The sequence below is a fragment of the Acomys russatus genome, chromosome 15, assembly GCF_903995435.1.
Source record: "Acomys russatus chromosome 15, mAcoRus1.1, whole genome shotgun sequence".
Lineage (NCBI taxonomy): Eukaryota > Metazoa > Chordata > Mammalia > Rodentia > Muridae > Acomys > Acomys russatus.
The window spans coordinates 20,570,117-20,597,624 of record NC_067151.1 but is presented as its reverse complement, the minus strand read 5'-3'; the positions used below and the strand labels follow the sequence as shown (position 1 = coordinate 20,597,624).

At 39.7% G+C, this 27,508-nt stretch overlaps 1 pseudogene; it reads left to right on the top strand.

The window, feature by feature from the left end:
* The first annotated feature begins 8,150 nt into the window (after nt 1–8,150).
* LOC127199641 (zinc finger protein 410-like) lies at nt 8,151–26,231 on the top strand (annotated as a pseudogene).
* The last annotated feature ends 1,277 nt before the right edge of the window (nt 26,232–27,508 follow it).

The following is a 27,508-nucleotide window of genomic DNA, read 5'->3' as shown; positions in this document are numbered from 1 at the left end:
TCCTCCCGTTCCTCCTTCCCTCCCTCTTTCACCTTATTCCTCTCCCCTAGGTCTGTGACAAAAGGGGATCTCCTCTGTCACGATATGATCGCAGCATATTAGTCTCATGCTGGTATCCTGCTTATTCTTTCTCTGAGTGCCACCAGGCCTCCCCACCAAGAAGAAGTAGTCAAATATGGGGCACCAGAGTTCATGTCAGAGTCATTCTCCTGCTCTCCACTCAACTGTGGAGAATGTCCTATCCATTGGCGAGATCTGAATAGGGGTTCAATGTTTAATGCATGTGTTGTCCTTGGTTGTTGCAGTAGGCTGAGAAGACCCCCTTGGGTCCAGATCTGCCAATCATGATGTTCTTCTTGTGGGTTTCTAGGACCTTGTGGGTTTCTGGGTCCTTTTATTTTCATATTCTCCTATACTTTTTCACCTAGTCCCAATAAGAAGTCCCTGCATCTATCCCAATCTCCTGGTAAGTGAAGACTTTCATGTGACATCCCTTTTGGGCTTGTGTCCAATTATAAGTGAGTATACATCATGTGAGTCTTCTGAGTCTGGGTTAACTCACTCAGTATGATCATTTCTAGTTCCATCCATTTGCCTGCAAATTTCAAGATTTCTTTGTTTTTAACAGCCGAATAGTATTCCATAGTGTAAATGTACCACAGTTTCTTTATCCATTTTTTGACTGCAGGACATTTAGGTTGTTTCCATGTTCTGGCTATTATGAATAAGGCTGCTATGAACATGATTGTGTGGTGGAACATCTTCTGGGTATACTCCAAGGAAGCAGAATAGCTGGGGCTTGAGGGGGCCCTATTCCCAATTTTCTCAGAAAGCACCCGATTGATTTCCAAAGTGGTTGTACAAGTTTGCATTCCCACCAGCAATGAAGGAATGTTCCTCTTTCTCCACATCCTCACCAGAATGTGCTGTCATTGAGTTTTTGATCTTAGTTACTCTTATGGGTATAAGATGGAACCTCAGAGTTGTTTTGATTTGCATTTCTCTGATGACTAAGGATGTTGAACATTTCTTTGTTTCTCAGACATTCCATGTCCCTCTGTTGAGAATTCTGTTTAATCCTGAATCCATTTCTTAACTGGGTTATTTGATTTGGTGGCGTTTAATTTCTTGAGCTCTTTATATATGTTGTATATTAGACCTTTGTCAGATGTATGGTTGAAGATCTTTTCCCAGTCTGTAGGCTGTCGCTTTGTTCTGTTGACAGTATGTTCTGCCTTACAAAAGCTTCTCAGCCTCATGAGGTCCTGTTTATTAATAGTTGACCTTAAGGCCTGGGCTGTTGGTGTTCTGTTCAGGAAGTTGTCTCCTGTGCCAATGAGTTCTAAGCTCTTCCCCACTTTTTCTTCTAACAGATTTAGTGTCTCTGGTTTTATGTTGAGGTCTTTAATCTACTTGGACTTGACTTTTGTGCATGGTGATAAATATGGATCTACTTGCATCTTTCTACATGTAGACATCCAATTAGACCAGAACCATTTGTTGAAGATGCTATCCTTTTTCCATTGTATAGATATGGCTTCTTTGTCAAAAATCAAGTGTCTAGATATGTGTGGATTTATTTCTGGGTCTTCAATTCTATTCCATTGGTCAACCAGCTTATTGCTATGCCAGTCTCATGCTGTACTGTTGCTCTATAGTACATCTTGAGATCAGGAATGGAGATTCCTCCAGAGGATATTTTATTGTATAGGATTGCTTAAGCTATTCTTGGTTTTTGTTTTTCCATATGAAATTGAGAATTGATCTTTCAATGTCTTTAAAAATTGTGTAGATATTTTGATAGGGATTGCATTGAATCTGTAAATTGCCTTTGGTAAGATGGCCATTTTTACTATGTTAATTCTCCTGATCATGAACAAAAGAGATCTTTCCATATTCTTATGTCTTCCTCAATCTCCTTTTGCAAAGATTTGAAGTTTTTTTCAAACAAGTCTTTCACTTGCTTGGTTGGAGTTATTCCTAAATACCTTATATTGCTTGTGACTATCATGAATTGTATAATTTTCCTAATTTCTTTCTCAGCATGTTTGTCGTTTGTATACAGGAAGACTACTGATTTTTTTTATTTAATTTTTTATCCAGCCACTTTGCTGAATGTGTTTACCAGTTGTAGGAGTTCTCTGGTGGAATTTTGGGGGTCACTTATGTACACTATCATATCATCTACAAATAGGGATAATTTGGCTTCCTCCTTTCCCATTTGTATCCACTTGGTCTTCTTTTGTTTTCTTACTGCTCTCACTAGATCTTAAAGAACTATATTGAAAAGATAGGGGGGAAATGGGCAGCCTTGTCTAGTCCTGTATTTTAGAGAAATTTCCTTGAGTTTCTCTCAATTTAATTTGATGTTGGGTATTGGTTTGCTATATATATGCCTAATCCTTCCAAAACTTTAGACATGAATGGGTGTTGGATTTGGTCAAATGCTTTTTCGACATGCAAGGAGGTGATCATAGATGTTCAGAATTGTGCTGTCATCTTGGTTTTTACCTTTGATTAGTATGGAGTGTCCTTCCTCATCTCATTTGATTAATTTTGTTTGAAAGTATATTTTAGTAGATATTAAAATGGCTACACCAGCTTGCCTCTGTGTCTGTTTGCTTGGAATATCTTTTTCCAGCCTTTTACCTTGAGGTAATGTCTATCCTTGTGCCTGAGATGTGTTTCTTGGATGTAGAAGAATATTGGGTCTTCTCTATGCATTCATTCTGTTAGTCTCCAAATTATAATTGGTGGGAACCAGTTCACATGCTTGGAAATGTGCTCCCTTCCTCCATGTTCTTAGATCAGTCAACCTGAGTGTGCAGCTTTAGAGCTGTGGCTGGAGGGTGTGTTCATAGCTGCCTGGGCCCCTATGTGGGCCCTGGTCTCTCCATGGCCTGGTGAGCTCTGGCCATGCTCTCTGTTCCCCCTGGGCCAGTGGGCCCAAAGATTGTTCAGAGAGTCTTCCCCAGTTTTTCATCTAACAGATTTAATGTGTCTTGTTTTATGTTGGGGTCTTTAATCCACTTGGACATGAGTTCTGTGTGTGTGGTGATAAATATGGATCTATTTGCATTTTTCTACATGTGAACATGCAGTTAGACCAGCACCATTTATCAAAGGTGCTATCTTTTTCCCATTGCCTTGGCTTCTTTGTCGAAAACCAAGTGTACATAGGTATGTAAGTTTATTTCTGGGTCTTCAATTCAATTCCATTGATCAATCTGTCTGTTTTTATGCCAATACCATGTGGTTTTTATTACTATTGCTTTGTAATACAGCTTGAAATTAGGGATGGTGATTCTCCCAGAAGATCTTTTATTGTACAGGATTGTTTTAGCTATTAGGGTTTTTTTTGTTTTTCTATGCCAAGTTGAGAATTGGTCATTAAAGGCCTGTAAGGAATTGTGTATATATATTGACAAGGATTGCATTTAATGTTTAGATTGCTTTTGTTAAGATAGCCATTTTTACTATACTGATTTTCCCGATCCATGAGCATTGGAGATCTTTCCATCTTCTGATATCTTATTCAATTATATTTCATACAAGTCTTTCACTTGCATGGTTAGAATTACAGCAAGATACCGTCCAGCGGAAATAAGACACCGACAGCCAGACTTCTTCTCTAGATCTTTACTCAGGATTTTGCTAAGCAGAATGGCCCCAAAGAAGGGAAGGACAGAGCTTAAGTAACAACCAAGTACCAATCAGCTTTTGCCAGGTGCTAACTCCTCATAGGTCAAAGTCAGAGCAAGGCCGCTCATCACAAGATCGTCCGTTACCCCTGCACAGCCCTTCGCCATATGAGGACTTGTTTATCCTGGAGAGCACTCGCCAGTGGGAAGGTGGAAGGCGGAAACCGGCGCCATGTCAGGGCGCGGCACTTCGCAGCTCTCCACAGCTCCCCCTGTTTTAATTTATAAGAAATGAGCAAAGGGAAAGGAAGTCAGTCCGATCAAGGCTGGATCATATATTATGGCCCATCCGATCGAGGACCAATATGGGGTTAACACTCAATGCCATCCCGTGTGCAATGGGTTGAGTCCCTGCGGAGTGCAATGGCCATTGAGCGTTTTGGGCGAAGCATGCCTTCCGACGTGCAATGGCAACAAGGCTCAGTCGGGTGCAAAGGCCAAGCAAGGGAAGGGTAGAGGGAAGCTCATTATCTTAGGTTTCTTGATCAGGACTTAAAGGCTGCCAGCCAAGCCTGAGAGGACTGTCCAGCCTCTATGGCATAAAAGGCTTGTGCAATAAGGGCATGGTCTCTATTACGGGATATGACCAAGCGTCGGAGGAACACAAGGCAGAGAAAGCTGACAATCAAAAGGGCCATAGCGAGGGCTCCGATGTCAGCCCATTCTTTAAGGTGGTGCACGGCCTGTTGAATCCAGGAAGCAAGGCCCTCTGCGGTGGAAATGTCCACTCGAGTGGAGTTCACAGTGACAATAGCAGTACGCAGCTCTGTCATCAACGAATCAAAGGTCTGGGACCAATTTCCTGTAAGATAGCTAGACAACTGTCGAGATAACTTTGCCGCTTTGGTGAAATTATGATATTGTACAGAAGTTATGCATAACCCAGAAAACTTCCATTCACAGCCCAGTTGAGCTAATTGCCACAGGGTATCATTCTGTTCTTGGATCAGGTCCACTCTCTGATTAAGGATCATGATTCCCCCTCTTAGATTACTGTTAATGCTGGACTGAGTATCCAAAGCCGTGGCTACAGCGGCTGACAGATTGTTCAGCGTTTGGGCAGTCTGGATTGAGGTGGTCAAAGAGACAGCTGCGGCCGTGGCTCCGACTGCCGCCAGGGAAGTGGCCGCAATTATGGCAGCGGTAATACCAAAATCACGCCTGGGGCGATACAAGGAGAGGGAGGAGGGAGCCTCTACAGGGACTGGAATCCATCGCGGCAATCGAGTGACCACGGCTAAAGGGAAGCGAGCCCCGTCCCAACATTGACTATAATAGCAGGATTGATTGGAACAAGACAAGAAGGAGCAATTGTAAGAGGAGCCATTATACACAAGCCAAACAAAAGGTGGCCACAGGCATACAGGTGTGGGAGCAAAACTAATATTTCGGCCGTGTGCAACAATTTTGCTGGCATTTTTAAAAGTCTCTCCTTCCAACTGAAAGATGCACTACCTGCCATGCCCCCTCCAAGCATCACAAATGGAGAAATATCAGAGCAACTTCCATTGATGCCACAAAGTAACCAGACATCAAACGGTCGAGCTTGGTTAGGACTCTGCCAAGTAAAATTGTATCCCGCCCACGTAGCGTTGTAAATGGCTGAAATGCGAGGGGAAAAGGTAAAAAAGGACTTTACAGCCCAACCAGCTCTATGGTTTTGGCACCCTGTCCAAAGGAAGAAGGTATCTTTTGTATCAATGCCTCTGCAAAAAGGGGGCCCACCGAGGCTGAGGTGGAATGGTGGCATTATCATCTTCCATACTAGGCCACCATCCCCCTACCCAGGTGGCATTAGTACTATTGAAGTTAAAGGGTTTTCTATCAAACCAACCGGCTGTCTGATCATAAATTTTGATACAGCCAGGAGAAAGGGAAATATTAGAAACCTTGAAAAAGCAGAGGGTACCAATTAGAGGAATAAGCAACTTCTCATCAGCAATAGCTGTCTCCAAATCTCGGGGGGGGGGGGGGGTAAGGGAGTTCCAGACTCTTATTGGTACTAAAAAATCTGGGAAAAACTTGTGCGTCATGACGCACTGGCATCGGTTTTGGGAACACCAACAGGATCCCCCATCTTGGTTCCGTCATCGCAGGATCCATCATCAGGAGGAGAAGCAGGAGGATCAGCGGGATTGCACCGTCACACCAGCCGTTCCGGGACCCAGATGGGATCATTTTGATTCTGTGGAAAAACACAAACAGACCCTCTTGCCCAGGCCAGCACAGGGTCAGGTCCGGACCATTCGCCTGTGAGAATGTTTTTCCATCTCACCTGTCCCCTGGATGTAGGATTCCAATTAGCATGACGTTCTGCCACCGTACGGCCATCAGCATCCAGGGTTAAAAAATTTAAAGTAAATAGGGCAAGTGACATTCGGTCCTTGGGTGTGCGACCAGACCCAATTCCCCCTTTTTGTTTTAAGAGGCATTCCTTGAGTGTGCGGTGAGCACGTTCTATGATACCCTGGCCTTGAGGGTTATAGGGTAAGCCATGTTTTATGGCGATTTGCATTTGAGAACAAAAGGAATAGAAGGATGAGGCAGTATATCCTGGGCCATTATCAGTTTTTACTAATTGAGGTTTTCCCCAAGCGGCCCATGCTTCGAGGTAATGAGTGATAACGTTGCAAGCCTTCTCACCAGATAGGGGCGAAGCAAAAATAATGCCAGAACAGGTGTCGACAGAGACATGGACATACTTCAGCTTTCCAAATTCAGGCATATGGGTAACATCCATTTGCCATATCTTCAAGGGCAGTAAGCCTTTTGGATTTACTCCCAAGCTTACAGGGTGGAGATGAATACTACGGTTTGGGCAATGGGTAACAATGTGCCGTGCTGCCTCTCTAGTAATGCCAAATTTGATCTGTAGGGTTTTAGAATTGACATGATATAAGGAGTGAAAGGCTGAGGCCTTTTCAGCGGGAGTTTGAAACTACGATCGGCACTTGTATCTAACAGACCGAGTATGCCTTTTCCATTGATCTTAACTCTAACAGTGGCCTTTTGTCCATGTCTAATGACAAATACATGGCTTGCCCTCCAGAGAAGCCAAAACCTTGGTCTCCTCTATTAGCTTTCTTGGAAACAAACTGACCATGTAGGCTTGGTAACAAAACTAGTTGAGCGATGCGATCGCCCGGAGAGATGGAAACTATGCCTCCTGGGGAGGAAACAAGGATCTTAGCTTCCCCAGTATAATCACTGTCAATGACCCCAGGATGAACTATCAAACCTCTGAGTGTGGACGAAGAGCGGCCTATTAAAAGGCCCATGGAATTCTCTGGTAGTGGGCCTCTAAAGTCAGTGCCCACTGGCTGCACCCCCATTTGTGGAGTTAATACGTGTCGGGTGGTGCAGCAGAGGTCCAATCCTGCAGACCCCGCCGTGGCTCTCCTGGGTTGTTTGGAGGCCTGAAATTGGGCATAGGGGTTTGCTGGCTGTTCTCCATGACCCCATACATTTGTGAGCCCTGGAGTCAAGGGCCCCTCTGTTTGTTTTTTGGCCGGGCATCACCAGATCCTGGAGTTAGGGGTTGACCGTTAATGTCCTTGACCGATCTGTACTCATTAGCCCAATGGTTCCCCTTTTTGCACCTAGGACATAGCCCCAGTCCTGTACGTGGCTCCGTTTTCTGACCTTTCTCTGGACATTGGCGTTTCAAATGGCTAGGCTTTCCGCACCGAAAGCATGCTCCTGGCGTACTACCTTTTCCTCTAGTCATCTGCATCACTGCTGCGGCAAGGCCGGCATTAGTAAGGGGACCTCCCAGCTCTCTACAGGCCTTTAACCAGGTCTGTAATCCTTTAGCTTCCCAAGGGGTAATTGCAGTACGACATTCTTTAGTGCACTGCTCAAAGATAAGCTGCTCTACCAGAGGCATGGCAGTGTCTGGATCGCCAAAAATTCTGCCCGCAGCCTCCATCATTCTTGCGACAAAATCAGAAAATGGTTCTGAGGTGCCTTGTATGATTTTTGTTAAGTTCCCCCGGACCTCGCCATGGTTGGGCAGGGACTTCCAGGCCTTAATGACCAAAGTGTTAATTTGTGCATAAACCTCTGGAAGATAACCTGTTTGAGCATTAGCAAATCTCCCTTGACCCATAAGCATATCCATATCCCAAGCTGCATTTCCAGCCCTTTGATTTTGTGCAGCTTGTTGTTGAGCTAGATCCTGATAAAAAGATTTAAAATCCAAGTATTGGCCCATGGACATGCAGGCTTTTACCGTGCTGAACCAATAAACAGGGGTCATGGCCTTATTGGCAAGGCGCTCCAGCTGAGCATGTGTGAAGGAGGCCTGAAGGCCATAAGTTTGGACGGATTCAGCCAGCCTCTTGAGCTCCTTAAAATCTAGTGGTTCATGGTAACGCTGATTATTGGCATCCACAAAAATGGGAAAAGTAGCACTAGCCTGTTTCCATACTTCTGGGCACAAAGAATGTGATGGCTGTAGCGGTGAAGTGTCCGCATAAGGCGGAGGCGCGGACAGAGAGACGTGCCAAGATGGTGAGTCCTCGCTCTTGGGTGCGGCTACTTCCACTTTCTTGTTCCTTCCCCCTCCTTTGTGTTGCCTCTTGGCTAATGCCTCCATCTTGGCCATGAGGTTCTCAAGCTCCTTCTCCATTTCCTCCATTTTTTCCTCCTCTTCTGAACTACTCTTTGAGGAGGACTCTCCATCTGTAATGAGGCCATGGAGGTCGGGGTAGAGGCGCCCTCCCTCCGGTATTTTCTTGTCCTTCTCACTGGAAGCCCCTTCGGACCTACTCTCTTGTAGCTGTTCTAATGCTTTGGAGGATTTCTCAACTGCCTGACAGCACTTCTCGTCCTCCAGACAGCTACAGACAAGCCTCTATATGGGGCGGACTCCTCCTTTTAAGCTCCCCTGCTCCCAGGCGAAATCTAATTCTCTGCCCAATTTATCCCAACAGTTCACATTCAGGTGCCCAGAGACCGCAAATCAGGGGGCAATTATATCTACTTCTTTCAGATAGGTTACAATGACTTCCTCTTTCATTTTTAAGCCTTTGGCTTTCAATAGCTCTTTTAAGGCTGCTTTGATTGGACATGATGACGAATTCCCCATTACTACAGGGTCGTCAGCCGTACCCCGCTTTACCGCGGACTGTAATCTGTCTCGACCTGAGAACCTAACCTTTTGGGTCCGACAATGCCGGACACTTACCGATCGATCGCCCTGTAGATCCGGAGTTCTGAAATCTGGCACAACGGGAACTTTAACGTCCCCGAACGGGCCACCACTTGTCGGCGCCGCACTGTCCAGTGGAAATAAGACACCGACAACCAGACTTCTTCTCTAGATCTTTACTCAGGATTTTGCTAAGCAGAATGGCCCCGAAGAAGGGAAGGATAGAGCTTAAGTAACAACCAAGTACCAATCAGCTTTTGCCAGGTGCTAACTCCTCATAGGTCAAAGTCAGAGCAAGGCCACTCATCACAAGATCGTCCGTTACCCCTGCACAGCCCTTCGCCATATGAGGACTTGTTTATCCTGGAGAGCACTCGCCAGCGGGAAGGCGGAAGGCGGAAACCGGCGCCATGTCAGGGCGCGGCACTTTGCAGCTCTCCACAAGATAATTTATATTATTTGTGGCTATTGTGAAAGGTGTAGTTTCCCCAATTTCTTTTTCAGCCAGTTTGTACTTTGTATACAGGATGCTTAGTGATTTTGTTTTTTAGTTGATTTTGTATCCAGCCACTTTGCTGAAGGTATTTTCCAGCTGGAGAAATTCCTTGGTAGAATTTTTTGGGTCAGTTATGCATACTATCATATCATTTGCAAATAGTGATACTTTGACATCTTCCTTTCAGATTTGTATTCACTTAATCTCCTTTAGTTGTCTTACTGCTCTAGCTTGGATTTCAATTACTGTATTGAAGAGATAGGAAGAGAGTGGCCAGCTTAGTCTTGTCCCTGATTTCAGTAGAATTGATCTAAGTTTCTTTCCATTTAGTTTGTCTCTAGGCTTACTTTATATTGCCTTTTACTATGCTTAGGTATGTGCCTTGTATTCCTGAACTCTCCAAGACTTCTAACATGAAGGAGTGTTGGATTTTGTCAAATGCTTTTTCAGCATCTAAGGAGATGATCGTGTGGAGTTTTTTCTTTCAGTTTGTTTGTATGATATATGACGTTGGTGGATTTCCATAGATTGAACCACCCTTACATGTCTGGGATGTAGCCTATTTGGTCATGTGGATATTTTTTATGTGTTCTTGCATTCCATTTGCAAGCATTTTATTGAGTATTTTTGCCTCAATATTCATAAGGGAAATTAGTCTGAAACTCTCTTTGTTGGGGCTTTGTGTGGCTTAGGTATCAAGATAACGTTCTAAGTATGTTTGTTATTGCTCTATACAGAGGCTACCAATTTCAGTGCACTGATTTTGTATCCTACCTAAAAGTTTTATGGTGGAGGATTTAGGGTATTTGATATAGAATAATATGATGGATAAATATGGATACTTTGACATCTTCTTTCCTGTTTTATTGTATTTCTGTAGCTAAGAATTTAAGCAAAATGTTGAATAGAAGTGGAGAAAATGGACACTCTTGTATAATTACTAATTTTAGTTGAAAATACTTTGTTTTCTGCCTTAGCATGATGTTGGCTATGGAATTGTCATTTGCAAGTTTTATTGATCTCTGCCTCTTCGATTCATCTCTATAGGATTTTTATTATACCGAGATGTTAGATTTTCCTCAAAATAGTTTTATGCATCTTTGAAATGAATATGTGATTTCTGTACTTGAGCTCACTCATATCATGGACTACATTGATTGATTTTCATACACTGAAATACCCTAAATCTCTAAAATGAAGTCAACTTGATCATGGTGAATGAGCTCTCTACTATGAGTGTGATTCATTTCGTGGGCATTGCGTTGTAATTTTTGCATCTATGGATTGGGTATGTTTTTGGTTGCTTTCTTGGGCTATAGATGTTTATTTTCATTGGGAGTTGTCATAAGTTATTATTGGTCTTATTTGGAGAGAAGCAAGGTTGGAATCAGGGATATATCGCTCTTCCTTTATCTTTCTTTCTTAGGTTTGAAGATAGGGATTGAAAGGAAAGAAGGCGGATTATAGAAATATATAGGGATGATAGAACAAGAAGTACATTATTGAATGTACTCCTCAACTTAGAGCCTTAATTGTATATTGATACAAAATAAGTTTAATTTTGATACATTGGTATAGATTTCAAGTTTAAGACTATTCTTCACACACACACACACACACTATATATATATATATATATATATATATATATATATATATATATATATTCTAATATGAATTATTATACTTATGTACCCATGCAACTCAATTATAGTACAAGGTTTACTTCCAATACTTTGAAAATGCTATTGCAGGCTGCTTAGGATAATTAATACAAGTTTGTTATTAGTTGATCAACTCATGGCCATGTCAATTACTAGTCTATTTTTATCACAAGAATATACTTCCTAGGTTTAACATATAGATATGATTCTATAGATAGATAAGGTAAAATAGATAAGTTCTTCAAAAACTCCAGAGACTTACAGAATATAGCATTTAAAGACGTTTTTGTTATTTTAAAGATTCATTGACAATGAGGCAGGTTAACTCCTAGCAACACCCAGCCTACCTCAAAGAAGATGATGAGTATCAGTGAACCTCTTTATGGAAATGGCTTTAAATATAGCAAACAAGCCACTGGGTAAAATGTCCTCATTTCTGCCACAGATAGAATTCTGCCTAAAAAAAGGGGGCAGAATAGTCAAACTCTGCCAAGACTGGGTAAGCAAATCCTCAATAGTTTCTGCCTGACAAATATGTCTGTCAGATATACTGGGCCAGAAGGCTGAAGATGATGTTCCATTGTTTTAGGGAGTGTTGAGTGACTTTTCAGGCAGCAAACTATCTTTGTCATGTTCTTGTTTTGGAAGCTGCTAACCTGCACTTCTTGTTTACTTAGATAATTAATTTTATTCTTTCTCAAGTCTCTGATGGGGTTGAAAGCCAGATAGTTTAGTTTTACAATTAAGTTTAGTTGTTTAGGGGTTAAGATGTTTTTATGTGTAGATAGATGCTTTAAGTTAATATAGATGAGATATGATACATATTGATTTACATTCAGAATTTTAGAGCACCAAGATAGGAAAAATGTTTTCTTCCAAGTTGCCAAATTCAAATAACCAAAATATTATGAATTTAACATTTATATAATTCCTGACTGTCTCATGGTTCCTCTTGTAATATGTAGTTTTTTTATATATGTAAATAATATAAGTGTACATGTAAAAAAAGAAAAATAATTTTAAAAATTTGCATCTACATTCAACATGGAGATTGGTCTATAGTTTTCTTTGTTGTTGAGTCATTACCTGGTTTTGTCTGTTTTTGACTGACTTTGTCAAAAAAAAAAGTCTGGCAGCATTGTTTTTCTGTTTAATGGAGCAGTTTGAGAGTTGTTGGTGTTAGTTTTTCTTTAAAGTTTTGATGAATCCATCTGTAGCTGGACCTATTTTAGTTTGAAGATCTTTACTGCTTCAATCTCACTGTTTGTTGGATCCATTTAAAGTGCTTTTTCCATAGTGTTTTAATTTTGTAAGTCATATGTGTAAGTAAATCCATGCATTTATTTTGGATTTTCATAATTTAGTAGAACATTAAAGATTTAATAGAAAATCTTTAATGATTTTCCGAATCTTATTGGTATCTATTGGAAGTCTTCAATTTCATCTCTAATTTTCTTTACTGGATCTTTTCTTTATCTTGGTTAATTTGACCAAGTCCTTGCTGATCTTGCTTATCTTTACAAGAAACCAGCTCCTTGTTTCACTGATGCTTTGTAATGCGTTGTTCTTCTTTTTCTCAATTCCATTTCATTAATTTACCTTTGATCTTAATTTTTTAGTCTACTGAATTGGGAGTTTTTCCAAGGAAGGTAAGTTATTTGATCTCTGTATTTTTTTTTAATAGAGACACCATAGCTATGAACTTCCCTTTGGGGATTCTTTCATTGTAGCCCAGTTGTTTCATTATGTTATGTTTTCTTTTTTAATTGTCATTTGATTTTTCTCAATGATAACTTAATCATTCAGTACTATGTTGCCCAATTTTCATGAATTTGTGTATATTCTGTAGCTTCTCTAGCTGTTGAAATCCAGTTTTAGTACATGGTGTTCAGGTAAACTACATGGGATTGTTTTAATTTAAATTAATTATAATAATTACTTTGTATATATAAGAATGTATTGGCTAAAAATAGAATGAAAAGAAAGGAAGAAATGTAATCAAATAACCTAAAAGAGTTTCATGACTCAGATGGCAGAACCATGAAGACCCTGCAAATAAGACCAGCTTGTACTCTTTGAAGAGTACAAAATGAAACTGAAAAAAGGAAAGAATATAGAAAAACAATGAAAAGAGGGGAGAAAGAAGAAAGAAAAGGAGTATGGGACAGAGCTGTTATTCTAAGTTGACATTGGGAGTTAAGTTAAACTAAAAAAGGGATTAACTTTGAAGGGAAGAGAGTTGGGGAGCCATTGAGTCTGAATGCATTCTCTCCTGATTAGTGGTTGTAGCTTCAGCCATGGTGATTTCTGTCCCTCTAGCAGAGAGGTATACAATGGCTAACTATGGACTTGGGAACTTAGGGTGAAAGAGTCTGGTACAAGTTGATTCTTATTTTCTATAACAATGCGGCAATATGCTCAAGAGAAAAGTGTATCATGATCTTAAAATCTCACATTCTATCATGCACAGGTTCAGATATGTTCTATGACTGTGACAAGCACATTATTTGGGTGGTAATATTACAAATAATTTTTGGTTCTGTCTTTCTTTTTATTATTTTATAATATACTTTTTCATCTTGCAATCAAAGAATAAACATATAGCTGATGTTTTATTTTTAAAATTTTAGGTTAAACACCTCTTTTCTGGCTGGTTCTGTGTCAACTTGAGCTAGAGTCATCTGAGAGGAAGGAAACTCAGTTGAGAAAATGACTCCATGAGATCCAGCTGTAGGGCATTTTCTCAATTAGTGATCAATGGGGGAGGGCCCAGCCCACTGTGGTGTGCCATCCCCAGTCTGGTGGTCTGAGTCCTGTAATAAAGCAAGCTGAGCAAGCCTGGTGAAGTAAGGCAGTAAGCACTCCTCCATGGCCTCTGCGTCAGATACTGCCTCCAGGTTCCTGCCTGTTTAAGCTCCTGTCCTGACTTCCTTTGGTGATGAACAGAAGGGTCGTAGTGTAAGCTGAATAAACACATTTCTCCTCAAGTTGCTTTCTGTTCATGGTGTTTCCATGCAGCAATAGAAACCCTAACTAAGATAACCAATTGATTTGGCTATCTTGTTGCATCTTTGGAAATTATATGGCAAGCATTGTTAGAAAAAGACAAAATGAAAGACTGCCTTTCAGACAAGAGAAAGAGAGAGAAATTAGGAGAAGGCTAATTGGAGAAGGCCAAGAACATCCTTAGATAGTTGCTATGAAAAGTTAGGTGTGCCATTCTGAGCAGACAGATTTTGAGGACTAAAATCCACTGGCGGGGTAAGTGTTCTTTAAATGTGGTAAAATTATGTTTAACTATCCAAAGTGATTATCTAGAAAAGCGTTGTTTTCCTTAAAGTCTAAGCATGCCACCACATCCAAGTTAAACTCCTTGCCTGAACACAATTCTGGGTAGCATGGTGTTTGTTCACCAATGCCTGAGGAAATGGGAAAGCTAGTCAGGGCCAGAGCATCTAATATATTGTAGACATTGTATAGAAATGAGAGATGTCAATGAAATAACTGAATATATTTATTTAAACTTTACAAAGTTTACATTAAAACAATATATTTGAATCCCAGTCCTCGTTGCATTAGGCTAGTATCTTTTAAACTTGGCTTGCTGTTGACTCAAAGACAGTAACTATAACATAGTGTGTGTGTGTGTGTGATATATTTAATGGAGTTGAGTTAGGGCCGTAAGTATAAAAAACTTTACATATTACAGCTACACTAATTGCTGTTTTCACATCTATGAAATTAATTTCACAAAAAGGCACCAGCCATGATGAACTTGAATCAGGAAATGGGTCACCCTAAAGAAAACATTGTCATTCTAATATTCTGTGTGATTTTGCACCTTGAGAATGTAATTGTTTTCAGAAGTACCTAGAAAGTTAGTCAAAAGCAGCAAGTAATTTTACTGTATATGGTAAGAAATCTCACGAACAGAGGTCCACTTCTTTGTATTGTTCAATCTAACTCGTTAAAAAAATTGAAACTCAACAATTGCACATTAAAAGCAAACATCATATTAAGAGATTTAACTCAGAAAAATTAAAAAAGATAAACTTCAGCAAAAGGTCATAACCAAGAAGGGAAGTCTAATACTTTATGAAATGATAACTTTATATACAATATTAATATAAAATGTTTTTTAAATGCCACGTAATATTCTAAAGCTCTGGTTATTGACAGTCAATGCAACTTATCCATTATTAGTACAAATATTCTGCTTCCATTGCTTCCAAGTGATTTCCCAGAAATATTAATGCCACTGAATGCCCACAGGAGGTAGGCACTGACTGTGGGTATCAGTTTAGCATAGGAGTGCAGATGAAGTGCTCTACTTTCAGAGAAGCTGAATCTAATGGTGTCTATAACCATTTCCATCATCTTCTCAGAGCCCATTATAAGGTTTGCCTGGAGCCCCGAGGGGTGCTGGGGATTCATCCATTAATAATCCTTAAGCCCCACCCCCACCCTCATATGTTATATGTGTGTATGCTATGTATGTGTTTCTGTGTGTGCCATGTGTATTCCATTGTGTGTCACATGTGCCAGTCTCACCTTCCACCTTAATTGAGGAAAAGTTTCTTGTTCATTTTTGCCAAGATACTTGGCTCATGAATTTCCAGTAATCTCCTATCTCCAGCTCCCATGTCACCACAGAAGCATAGGGATTACAGAGCCATCATGTCAGCTTTACATTGTTTCTAGGGACACAAACATAACCCTTCACACTTGCACACTTGCACTTGTCAAGTGCTTTATCAACTGAGCTATTTCCTCTTCCGTCTTTTTTTTTTTTTAATTGGTGCAGTCTATGAGTGTGCATGTGTGCAACTAGATGAATGTACACATACATGCACGTGCATGTGGAGGCCAGAAATCATTGCTCAGTTTCTTCAACTGTCACTCTCTCACCATTTGACCTTGAGTGTGGTGTGCATCGTATTGTGTGGTGTGTGTCAACAGCTAAGGCCAGAAGTGAGGATCAAGCATTTTCCTTTATGACTCTTCACACTTTTAAAAACAAGGTCTCCTACTGAACGTTGGCCCACCATTTGGGATAGACTGGTTGGCTTGTGGGCGCTGGGGACCTTATTGTTCTGTTGCTAGACTCCCAGCACTGGGGCTACAGGCATAAACTACTAAAACTGACTTTTGTGGGTACTCATGTTTGCACGCCAAGTATTTTATCTTCTGACCCATCCCTTCAGTCCCTTCCACCTTATCTTTTGAGACAGAGTTTCTCATTTAACCCAACGTCATGGATGGGCTGGACTGTCCAGAGAGCTCTGAAGATCCTCCTGTCCATGTCCCCAGCAGTAGGTTAGAGACTACATGCTACCACTTCTGGCTTTCCTCCCCCCCGCCCCACCTTGGTTCTGTGTATTCAAACTCAAGTCCTATGCTTGCACAGCAAGAATTTTACTGATTGAGTCATCTCCCAGTCTTCAATATGCTTTCATTGTTTGCACTCCATGATAGCCACTGACTTCTGTGTAGTCCTCCGAAATATATCAGAATGGTCTTATTTGGCATGCATCAAATGCTTAGGGAGTACTAACCAATTAAAAAGGAAGACTTCATTGTACACTCATATTTATAGTAGATATTGAAACTACAAAATGTCTTCATTGCCTTCCAGTGGCTCATAGTCTAATGGAAAACACAGCACTGCAGAAAAGAGTGTGAAAATGCCTTCAAAGAAGTCCTTAATAGATGTACCAGCATGTCGCAGGGATTGTTAGAATGGAGAGAGTGGTGAGTGCCAGCAAGGACTGCACAGGACATCTGGGAACAAAACTAGTAATATGTATATCACAATAGGAAGAAAAAGCATAAATAAAATCCCAGAGTCGTGTGAAAGGCAGGGGAGTGGAATGTGAATGGAGCTTAAGGGGCAATGGGGGCTGAGGAGTGCTGGGAGGAGCCATGCTCACAGAAGGCTTGCTGATCAGGAGGCTGACACAGAATGCATGCTGGAACCATGAGCAACAGTGGGGATAATTAAGCAAGGAAATTGCTGGTGAGATTTATGTTGTAGAAAACTGCTTTGAGGCATATAAGGAAGAACAGAACCCTAAGAAATTTGAAGTCTTATTTAAAATGGTTTTTTTTTTTTATCCCAATTTTCCCTAACTACACTGGTAAGCTTTTATTTCCAAAGCTATAGTCTTCATTTCAAGTAGTTCTTATCCAATGTTGTAAAAGAAAGGGATCTGAAGTCAATTCAATGCAACTTTTTATTCCCTTTCTGTAACAGAATACTCCTTGAATCTCCTAGTGCTAGATGCACTCAATGACTTCTCAATTATTCATTTCATATTATGTAAAGAAAATTAACCAAAGTGATTCTGACGGAGGAGTAGGCAAACTTTAGAACTAAGAACACATTACTCTAAGCATTGAATGATATAGGTTTAGGCAGCCACTTAGAAAATGATCGCCTCAGAAAAGGAAGTGAATGTGCCTCGAAAAAAGCTTGAAACACCAGACATTCCCTGGGAAGACTGTTCCTTTGCGCTAAACATTCTCAGATTGTGTCTCTCATTGATCTAGCTTCCCTCAGAAAAGCCTTGCAATAATTTCCATGTATTATGCTGAATTTTTCCTCCCTTGGAAAGCTGATTATGCTCTTTTTAATCTCCTAACACGATCAAAGGCATTCCTGTGGCAACTTGCAAATTTCAGCAAAACTGTCACACCTTTAACAATTTGAACTGCCAAAGTAATATTAATTCAAAGGGTAAAAAAATTCAAGATGCTTTTTCATATAGTTTAGAAACATCAAATGTTGACCAAAATGTAAAGAATAAAATAAATACATGAGACCAAAACACCTTTTTTTTCTGAATTCTAGTATTCAAAATATGGAAATTCTTGAGAGCTTCATATCTTACAAAAATCATTTTATATGTAAAGTTTATGTACAAAAACAAAACAAAAAATATACAACACGCATACAGGTATTAAATGACTGATGTCATCACAATGCCAACCCTTTCTAAAGTGGTTCAATATTTGATGATACTCTCAACTACTTAAACCATAGTGAAATTTCCATCTGAAGCCAGCACCATACAGTGGAGAGTTTAGCCTGTGAACTGATTTTTCTTTTGTTTTGTTTTTAGGTATTTATTTATTTATTTATTTATGTGTGTTTCAAACTATTTATTTACAAAGTTCTTGCTATTATAACTGCTTTTAAAATACAGCACAATGAGGCCATTTACTAACCTGTCAAGTGGCACATACATGGTATAGAAAAAAATCCACAGTCAATTAAACTTTTAAAGTAGATTATTGAAAATTAAGTAACACGGAGACTTGTAATACTCCCCTGAACATGTAGAAAATAAAAATACACTTGGCCATAGGAACCCAATCATTCTGTATTATTGACTATACGAAATAATACAGTAGAAGCTGTTTGGTTTCTAAATGGAATTCACAGGAGTTTAATGCCCGGGTAGCAGCACAGTTCTTCCACAGCCAACACAACTATGGACATTCTAACATTCCATAGGAGCCCATGGCACTCTTTTAAAAGTGAATATTTTGTTAGATGTACAATCTTTTACAACATATTTTTAGACTCATCTGTTTGTAGGATGATCACCTATGATTTTCAAGTAAAAACAACAGGAAACCAAGTGATATGAGAGTTGGGGCTGAGCTGTACCAGCACTACGAAATTTTATTTGTAGGTTCTATCATCTACAACTGTAGGAGTTACAATTGGTTGTACAGTTATGCTGGTGCAATAGAATCAAGTAAATACACAGTCTTGACAAGTGGACTGAGGCCCCTTGCTGTATCACTTCTCTAAATATAGAATTTTACTTTTTTTCTCAGCCATTTTATAAATAGTTGACCTCAGTCTTACCTTGGCTATATATATATATATATATATAATCCTAAAAGGATTCATAACTCATGTCAATTTTTGTAATCAACATTTTCCCTTCTAATGAACACATTTAAAGTTATGTTTCACATATAATATTACTATGAATTATGATTTTAAAAGTATTTTAACTGTAGGTAGGCAGAAAAACTTCAAAGCAGACTACTAGTGTCATTGTTCTTGTAGAGAATCAAATCATGTTTATAAATACAGAAAAAGACTGTTTTTTTTTTTTCCCTAGGGATGAAGAAGCTGGTGGCAGAGTCATATGACCAACATACATTGTGTACATGTGAGATTTTCAAAGACTATAGAAATCATAAAAAGTATAAAAAGGCAGCATAATTGAATTACTAACTCTATCTAATGAGATCCAAGCATGGCTAATACCATTTATAGATTTCCTTAAAATCACTAGAGTTATTATTTTGAGTTCATGAAAATAGGCATCTAAACTAAGTAAAACAGAGCTGCTTTTTAAATTTCAAATTTTATGTGTATGTGGTTGGTTGTGGATGCATGTGTCTGCCAAGGTACACATATGGAGGTCCGAGGACAACTTGTGGGGCGTCACTTCTTTCCTACCGCCATTGATTGTATACAGCAAACTCAGGTCACAGGCTTGTGCAGCAAATGCTTAAACTGCTGAACTATCTCATGGGCCTTGAACACAAATTTGCTTCGAAAGAATATAAGGGAATAAAAAATATATTAATAGAAATTGTGTATATGAGTATTTGGGGATAGTCTACTAATCCTTTATAGCAACACATGTATGTAATTTAAATATGATTGAATGCATAGTACTTTTACATAATATGATGTAAAATAAATTTAACTTCATGATATTTATAGGTATCACAGCATGCTGCAGGAAAATGTGGCTTAAAGTTATATAGCTTCAGAATCATATAGTCTCCTACCTATATTTCTAGCAATTAAAACAGTGATTAAATTATATGCAATATCAGAGAGATAATATAAATATGAACAAGAAAAAGAAAAAGTTACAAGATCTTCACTGAATTATACAAAATTATAATACTATAAAGCTTGTCTCACAGTAGAACAAGGTGATTTTTCAAGTTACAAGGCAATGAATTCGGGACCATAAAAGGGAAATATTGCTTCACAATCTTTAGTTAACCTGTAGCTACAGTTTCACAGTAGGCCATAAAATCAAATTCTGTGGTTGTATTTAAAAGCTGGATAATTTTATAGCCACTCATAACATCAGGGTTCAGGCCCATCATCCTCAGTATCTGGGATAGAAGGATCCTATGAACAGTCTGTGACGTGGTGCGAGGTGTGGCCTTAAAGGTTAGATACTGGTTCCCCATAGATAAATGACTAAATGACAGCTGCTACTTACGTCTCCTTGCATAAGACATACATAAAAGTAATAATGAGAATAGATGCCCCAGGAAGCCACCTTTGCAAGTCTGAAGTTCCCTATGAAGCCTGTTCATCAATTTCTAGAGCCACATGAACAGAAAGCCGGCACCTCGACAGAACACTCATAACCATCAAGTGGATGGTGGGATATGTATTTCCTAAGTGAGCCGTCCTTTCCAAGTGGGAGTTTTACTGTCCCCAGTGCCTTCTGTTCTCCTCTGCAGGGTGCTTTAGCAGACTACATTTCCTGTATGCATCACCTATTTTTTAAAATGCCTTCTCTATGAAAATATTTTAATTACTTTAAAAATACTGCCCCTCCATCTTTCAATATTTTTAAATTGTCATTGTTTATAACTGTGCCTTTGTTCTCTCTGCCTCTCACACTGAGTGCTGTATTCTGATCCTCTTGGTTAGAGGATCCATTTTAATTCATGTGTCTTCATTAAGTGATCCATGTTGTTCGCAAGTAAAAATAACACTTCACACCACCAGCTCCTCCCAGCATGGACATCCAAACATTATATCTACTTCTAGCACTTATCCATTTCTGAATTTTAAAAAGTATACTAATGTATTTGTCTTTTCTTCTGCTCAGCTCACTTTTAAATGAAATATCTCATAAAGAGGAACTACCCCTAAGTCATCCCTGGTGTGGTTTACAGGATCTCTTTTGATATCTATGATGTACAAATTGCCTGCCACACACCTGAGACATAAAGGAAAAATTGAATGAATGTGGTTTAATATTTGTATGGTGGCAGGTACACTTCCTTGAAAGATTGCTAAGAATTTCTTTCTGGCATAAATGTTGCCAACATTTTATATATACTTTTAATTTTTATATCTCTTCTAGCAGACAATTGTTTTTTCTTACCTTTGAAATTTATAACTCTTAAAAAAATTATAAAAGAAAGTTTGCCTCTAAAAATGCTATTCTTAGGTCCAGTGTTCATATTAAAATAAAACAAATACTGCAATAAAACCAAATACATAAAAGACTGGTGATACTGTCCTTGTTTCAAACATAATCTTCTGGTTGTTTCTGGGCAGGGTTGACTGAAACACCAAAAATATCATTTTTTTAACCTGCTTCTTCCATCTAGTGGCAAAAGGCAGTAAGAAACAATGCCTTTTGAAAATACAATGAACAAATGGTTCTAGATGGTATTTCAGGAAATACTGATAGTGAACATTCAGAAGCTAATGTTTAAATGATAAACAGACAACAACGTTAGCATTTTGACAGTGTTATCTGTCAACGTTGCTGAAAAGTATGTAAAGACTTGCATGTTTTCACAAAGACTTTAAGTCAAGATGTAAAGTTTTCTATCACTTCACATTAAACTAGGATAGATTTGTTTATGAATATACAGCCCACATTTTGGAACAAGTTGTTAGCTAAGTTTAGAATCCCATGACTTCCTTTGCTAAGTTCCATACTATGACCTCCATGCTATTGTAAGTTTTAAGAGGGACTGCATGAACCCCTAAAACTGAACGGTCTCATTGCCTTTGCCTCTTAAGAATTTTTTTTTTTTTGCATTAATAGGTAGCAAAATACTTGATGGCCTGAACCAATGAGCCAATGAAAGAGGGAGGCAAAGGTCAAAGGAGAAAGAATCAGCTGCTGTGCCATCTTTGAGCTATGACAAAGACCTTAATGAAACATAAGTTACAATGTGAATGTCATAATTTTGTACTTCTTTGCCACTAGCTCATCCCTAACATATAAGATTTGACCACCCTTGTAACACATTTGCACCAATGCAAGAGTGATTAATGTTGCAGAAGCTTAATGTGGGTTATGCAGAAACAGAACAGTATCAAGACGAAAAAGTAAATCCCTTTCCTCATTTCAGTAAACCAGTCAAAAATCTTTAATGATATTATAAGTTAAAAGCTTTCATCATTTTAAAATATGTTAGGATTATACAACAAAATATGGGTATTTGTGGATATGGTAATTATTTCCAACTCTGTATTTTTATTAAAAGAATAATAATTTGTTTTCTGTGTTTGCAATTTTCAAGAAGAGAGAGATAATGAATATATCTTAAAACCTTAACCCCGCAAAGCAAATATGAGTTTAATAGTGTTGGTTCCCCCGACCTCAAAAGGGAGAAAAGCTGGCATGGTGGTGATATAAGAGAGAGTGGGGCAAAGAAAATGTGATCATTGGCAACTTATCCCAGCACAGAGAGGCATCAGAGGTTCCAATGTCCTGGTTTTCTTGTGGCCAGTTTCTCCAACTAGGGCCAAGAAAAGATGGACGATTGGCAATGGACAATGTTGCGACCGTTGCCATTGCTTAAATGTTCCAGCAGAAGGGTCACAAGGTCAAAGACCTCACATAGACAGGTCTAAAGTTTTCTGCTAACTATTCACTATCAAAGGAATGTCAAGGAAATGTCAAAGGAAAACATATTTCTTTATGTTCTCTCTCTCTCTCTCTCTCTCTCTCTCTCTCTCTCTCTCTCTCTTCTCTCTCTCTCTTCTCTCTCTCTCTCTTCTCTCTCTCTCTCTCTCTCACACACACACACACACATGCACTACAATGATTAGTTTCATAATGACATTTTTTCAAATATATCATGTACTTGGTCATAAAAACCCCCTTATTATCCCCTCATCTCGTACCTCCAACTGGCACTCTTCCTTCCCTGAGTTTTAGCTTTGCTTTTCATGTTATGTATCTATATATGTATATCTATACATATACATGCTTCCATATAGAATCTAGGATCCACAAGTGAGAGAAAAGTTATGACACTCATTTTCACATTGCTGTCCTAGTTAAAGTTAGTATTGTTGGGATGAAACACCGTAACAAAAGCAACTTTGGGAGTAAAGGGTTTATTTAGCTTACACTTTTATTTACAACGGTTCACACTTGAAAGATACCAGGAAAGAAACTACAGGGCAGGAACCTGAAGGCAGGAGCTGATGCAGAGGCCATGGTAGGGTGCTGCTTACTAGTTTGTTTTTCATGGCTTGTTCAGCCTGCTTTCTTATAGAATCAGGACCACCAGGCCAGAGATGGTATCACCCACAATGGCCTTGGGCTTCCCCTGTTGGTCAGTAATTAAGAAAATGCCTTCCAGCTGGATTTTATAGAGGCATTTTCTTAGTTGAGGCTCCCTCCTCTCTGATAACTCTAGATTGTGTCAAACTGACATAAAACATAAAATAAGCCAATAAAACTGGCCCCTTGTCAACTTGACACACAAACACATCACTTTTCAATTAGAATCTTTTTTTCCCATTTATCCCCAGGGTAGAATATTAATATTAGTATTATAATATAAAACCCAAGTAACTTTAAAAGTTCCACAGTCTTACAAATTCAAACACATTAAAAGTTCAGACTCCTTAAAATATAAAATCACTTTCAAAAGTTCAAAGTCTCTCAACTGTGGGCTCCTGCAACAAATCAAAATTAAGTTAAACATCATTTTCAAGAAGGAAGAAACAGGGCCCAGTCACAATCTGAAGCAAGCAAAACAAATCTCCAACAGTACAAATAACTCAATGTCCAGTGTCCAGTGTCCAGGATCCACTCAATGATCTTTTGGGATCCTCCAAGGGATTTGGGTGAGTTCTTTAGCTCTATGCTCTCCAGCACATACAGCTTGTCTTATGTAGTCTGGCTGGCTCCACTCCATTGCTTATGTTATTGTGGGTGGTCATCCCATGGTACTAGCATTTCTAACACTGCTGGGGTCGCTTGCTGCAACTGGGCTGCACTTTACCAGTAGTTTCTCCTGAGCTTTCTTCAGGGACTCTATCCCTACCACACAATGTCAGGCCTCAGCCACTTTCCATGACCCCTCCACACCTTCATAACCAGCAAGCACCACCTAGATGGCGTTTACGTTACCATGTTCAGCTGCCAGCACAAGATACAACCTTGGGCATGTCTGGAATCTGGAACATAGCATCTGTGTGCTGACTCTCAGGAAACACTTTCCAGAAGATTTCACATCATGATGCTGGTTTCTTCTTAAGCATGACTAATTTCTCAGCTTCAGCTGGCCAGCATGAAGTATCTGAGCAAAGCAAAGGTTTCACTTTAGTAATGCTAGTATCTTGTTAATTGTAGGTGATTCTTAACCTCCATCTAACCAGAACTGCAGATTCCTCACTCCAAAGCCTGGTTGAACCTTTGCTTCCCTCTGAAACTTCACAAGACAGGCCTCCATCTTCTGCACTGATCTCAACATTACCTTCCAAGCTCCCACAGAACATCTCACTAAGCTTTCAACACTCGAAGACTTTTCTAATCCAAAGCTCCAAAGTCATCCTAAAATTCTTCCCAAAACAACATTGTCAGGTTTGGAAAAACAATATCCCACTCCTGGTACTAATTCTGTCCTAGTTAGGGTTGCTGTTGCTGTGATGAAATACCATGACCAAATTAACTTGGGGAGAAAAGGGTTTATTTGCTTTACACTTCACATATCACTGTTCATCATTTAAGTAAATCAGAACAGAAACTAAAATAGGTACGGACGCTGGAGGCAGGAGCTAATGCAGAGGCCATAGTGGGGTGCTGCTTATTGGCTTGTTCTTAACGGCTTGCTCAGCCTGCTTTCTGCCAGGACCCAGGATCACCAGCACAGGTATGGTACTACCCATAATGCCCTGGACATTCCCCCCACTGATCAATAATTAAGAAAATGCAATTGCTCCAAGGAGATACCTTCTTCAGCTGTTTTGAGGAGCCTTCAGGTGAATGTGGGCCCAGACAGAGAAGAGACAAGGGCTCAGACTGTATGGAAGTCCCCAGAGATTTTGTCCACTCCAGAATCGCCTAGCTTGTTGCAAGATCTACAGCTAATAGCATTTCTTTTATTCTTCTTAACCTAACAAGAGGAGGTCTGGCTCTTCAGCTGAGCACTTCGTTTTTGTACAGGATGAGGCAGGATTCAGGCAATGACCTTCTCTCTGGAGAGAGCACAGACTGTAGTATCCCATGGTTCCTCCAGGTTCAGGAATTTGCCCATGATAGTTTGATTGCCGCTACTTGTGCACAACTGGCAAAGAATGCAAAAACCAGCAGCAATGGAGAAAATGTCCACCTTAGTTCAGGTGATGGACAACCCAAAGATTCTAGGCCCCTTCCGCAAGTGGAAATGAAGCTCAGGTGCATAGTTGAAGGCTGTGACTGGACAGTTGTGTGGCCTGCTCACCTCAAGTTCCACCTTAAAACTCATCAAAATGAGCGCTCCTCCATCTGCCCTGCAGAAGATTGTGGAAAAAGCTTTTATGTGCTGCAGAGGCTAAAGGTGCGCATAAAGACACAATGGGGAGAAACCCTTTATGTGCCATGAGTCTGTGTGTGATAAGCAATTCACTACAGCTGGAAACCTGAAAAACCACCATTGCATCCACACAGGAGAGAAGCCTTCCCTTTGCAAAGCCCAGGGATGTGGCTTGGGTACTCCTTTGCTGAGTATTCAAGCCTCCAAAAACATCTGCGAGTTCACTCAGGAGAGAAACCTCCTCAGTGCCAAGTCTGTGGGAAGACCTTCTCTCACAGTGGGAGCATAAATGTGAATACGAGGAAGCATCACTTGCAGCTGATAACAACTGGGAGTCAAGAACAGAGCAAACTGCTGAGTCTCTAATGGGCAGTAGTTTGCTTGAAGAAGCTTCAGTTGCCAGTGAAAGCCTGGTGTCTACGAATTCCCCATCCAGCCTTGGTGGAGAGTCCTTGAATCTACCAAATACCAATTCTATCCTTGGAGTTGATGATGAGGTGCTTTCTGAAGGATCCTCATGTCCCCTGTCTTCAGTGCCTGATGTGACATATCATTTGGTGATCATGCAGTCAGGGAGGCAGTACTACAAAGTTTCTGTCTTAACTGTGGTAAATCCGCAGGAGTTACTAAATCAAGGAGATTTAACTGAAAGACAGGCATGAGTATGCTGACTCCTGGAGGAGTGGTTCTGCCTGATCCCAGAGTGCATGATGGAAACAGATTCAAAAGGCTCCATTCTGCCAGAACTAAAATGTCCTGTGAGGACAAAGACTTCTCCTTGCCTCTGTTCATCTTCCCTGGCAGAGCAGAGGGATGTCTGATGGCCTCTCTTCAACCTCCGTCTGATGCGGACAAAGAGTGAAGCAGGGACTATGGGCTGCATATCTGTAGCTGCCACTCTTCTTGGTGCAATGTTTTGGGATAGACTTCTCCCAGAAGCAAGTTTAATTACGTGTTGCTGAGGATTTTCACTGTGACTGTTGAGGTTTTCCTTTGAAGACTTTTCATCTTAGACCCAGCTATCTTCTCGTGTGGTTGAATGCTGTTTTGTTTCTAGCTACGGAACTTCACCAGGACATTGAGTTTTCAAGATGCCTTGTTGCTTTGAAGAAGGGAGGGATGCCAATTACACTGTGGCACTGCGTTCTCCCTTTAGAAACCCGAATAAGACTCTCAGCCATTGGGATGTAATAATTAAGTTATTTGAATCTCCCTTTGGTCCATGGTAATTTTTTGTTTTGGTTATGGGACTTAAAATAGCATATTGTTGTTGTATTTTTAAGTTTAAAAACCACATGATCTACATGATCTAGAGTTTCAGTTTTCCTTTTAAATAAACAGAACAACTTAATTTAAAAAAAGAAAAGAAAATGCCTTATGGTCTGATCTTATAGAGGCATTTTCTTAATTGAGGCTCCCTCCTCTCTAATGACTCTGGGTTGTGTCAATTTGATTTAAAACTAGTCAGTACAATGGTATATCTAATATGATGATCTCCAATAGCATCTATTTTCCATTAAATTACATATTTTATAACTCTTTGTGGCTGAATAAAACATTGTGTTTATACAACATGGTTTCTTCATCCATTCACCTGTTAATGGACACAAAGCTGATTTTATAACTTGGTGATTGTGAAAGAACATTGTAGTGTTTATTGCAATAAACACTCATGTGCAAGTGCCGTTGGTGTGTTTATTTACAGTTCTTTTGATACTATAAGTACACGGAATGGGTTGTCTAATGCTATAAAGTAGTTCTACTCTTACTTACTTTGAGAGATCACTACACTGATTTTCATATAGATTGGACTAATTTACATTCCCACCAGCAGTATATAAGGATTCCCTTTCCCCCACATCCTCACCAATACTTATTATTTCAACCATTACAGATAGCCATTCTGATTGAAATGAGATGAAATATCAATGTAGTCTTA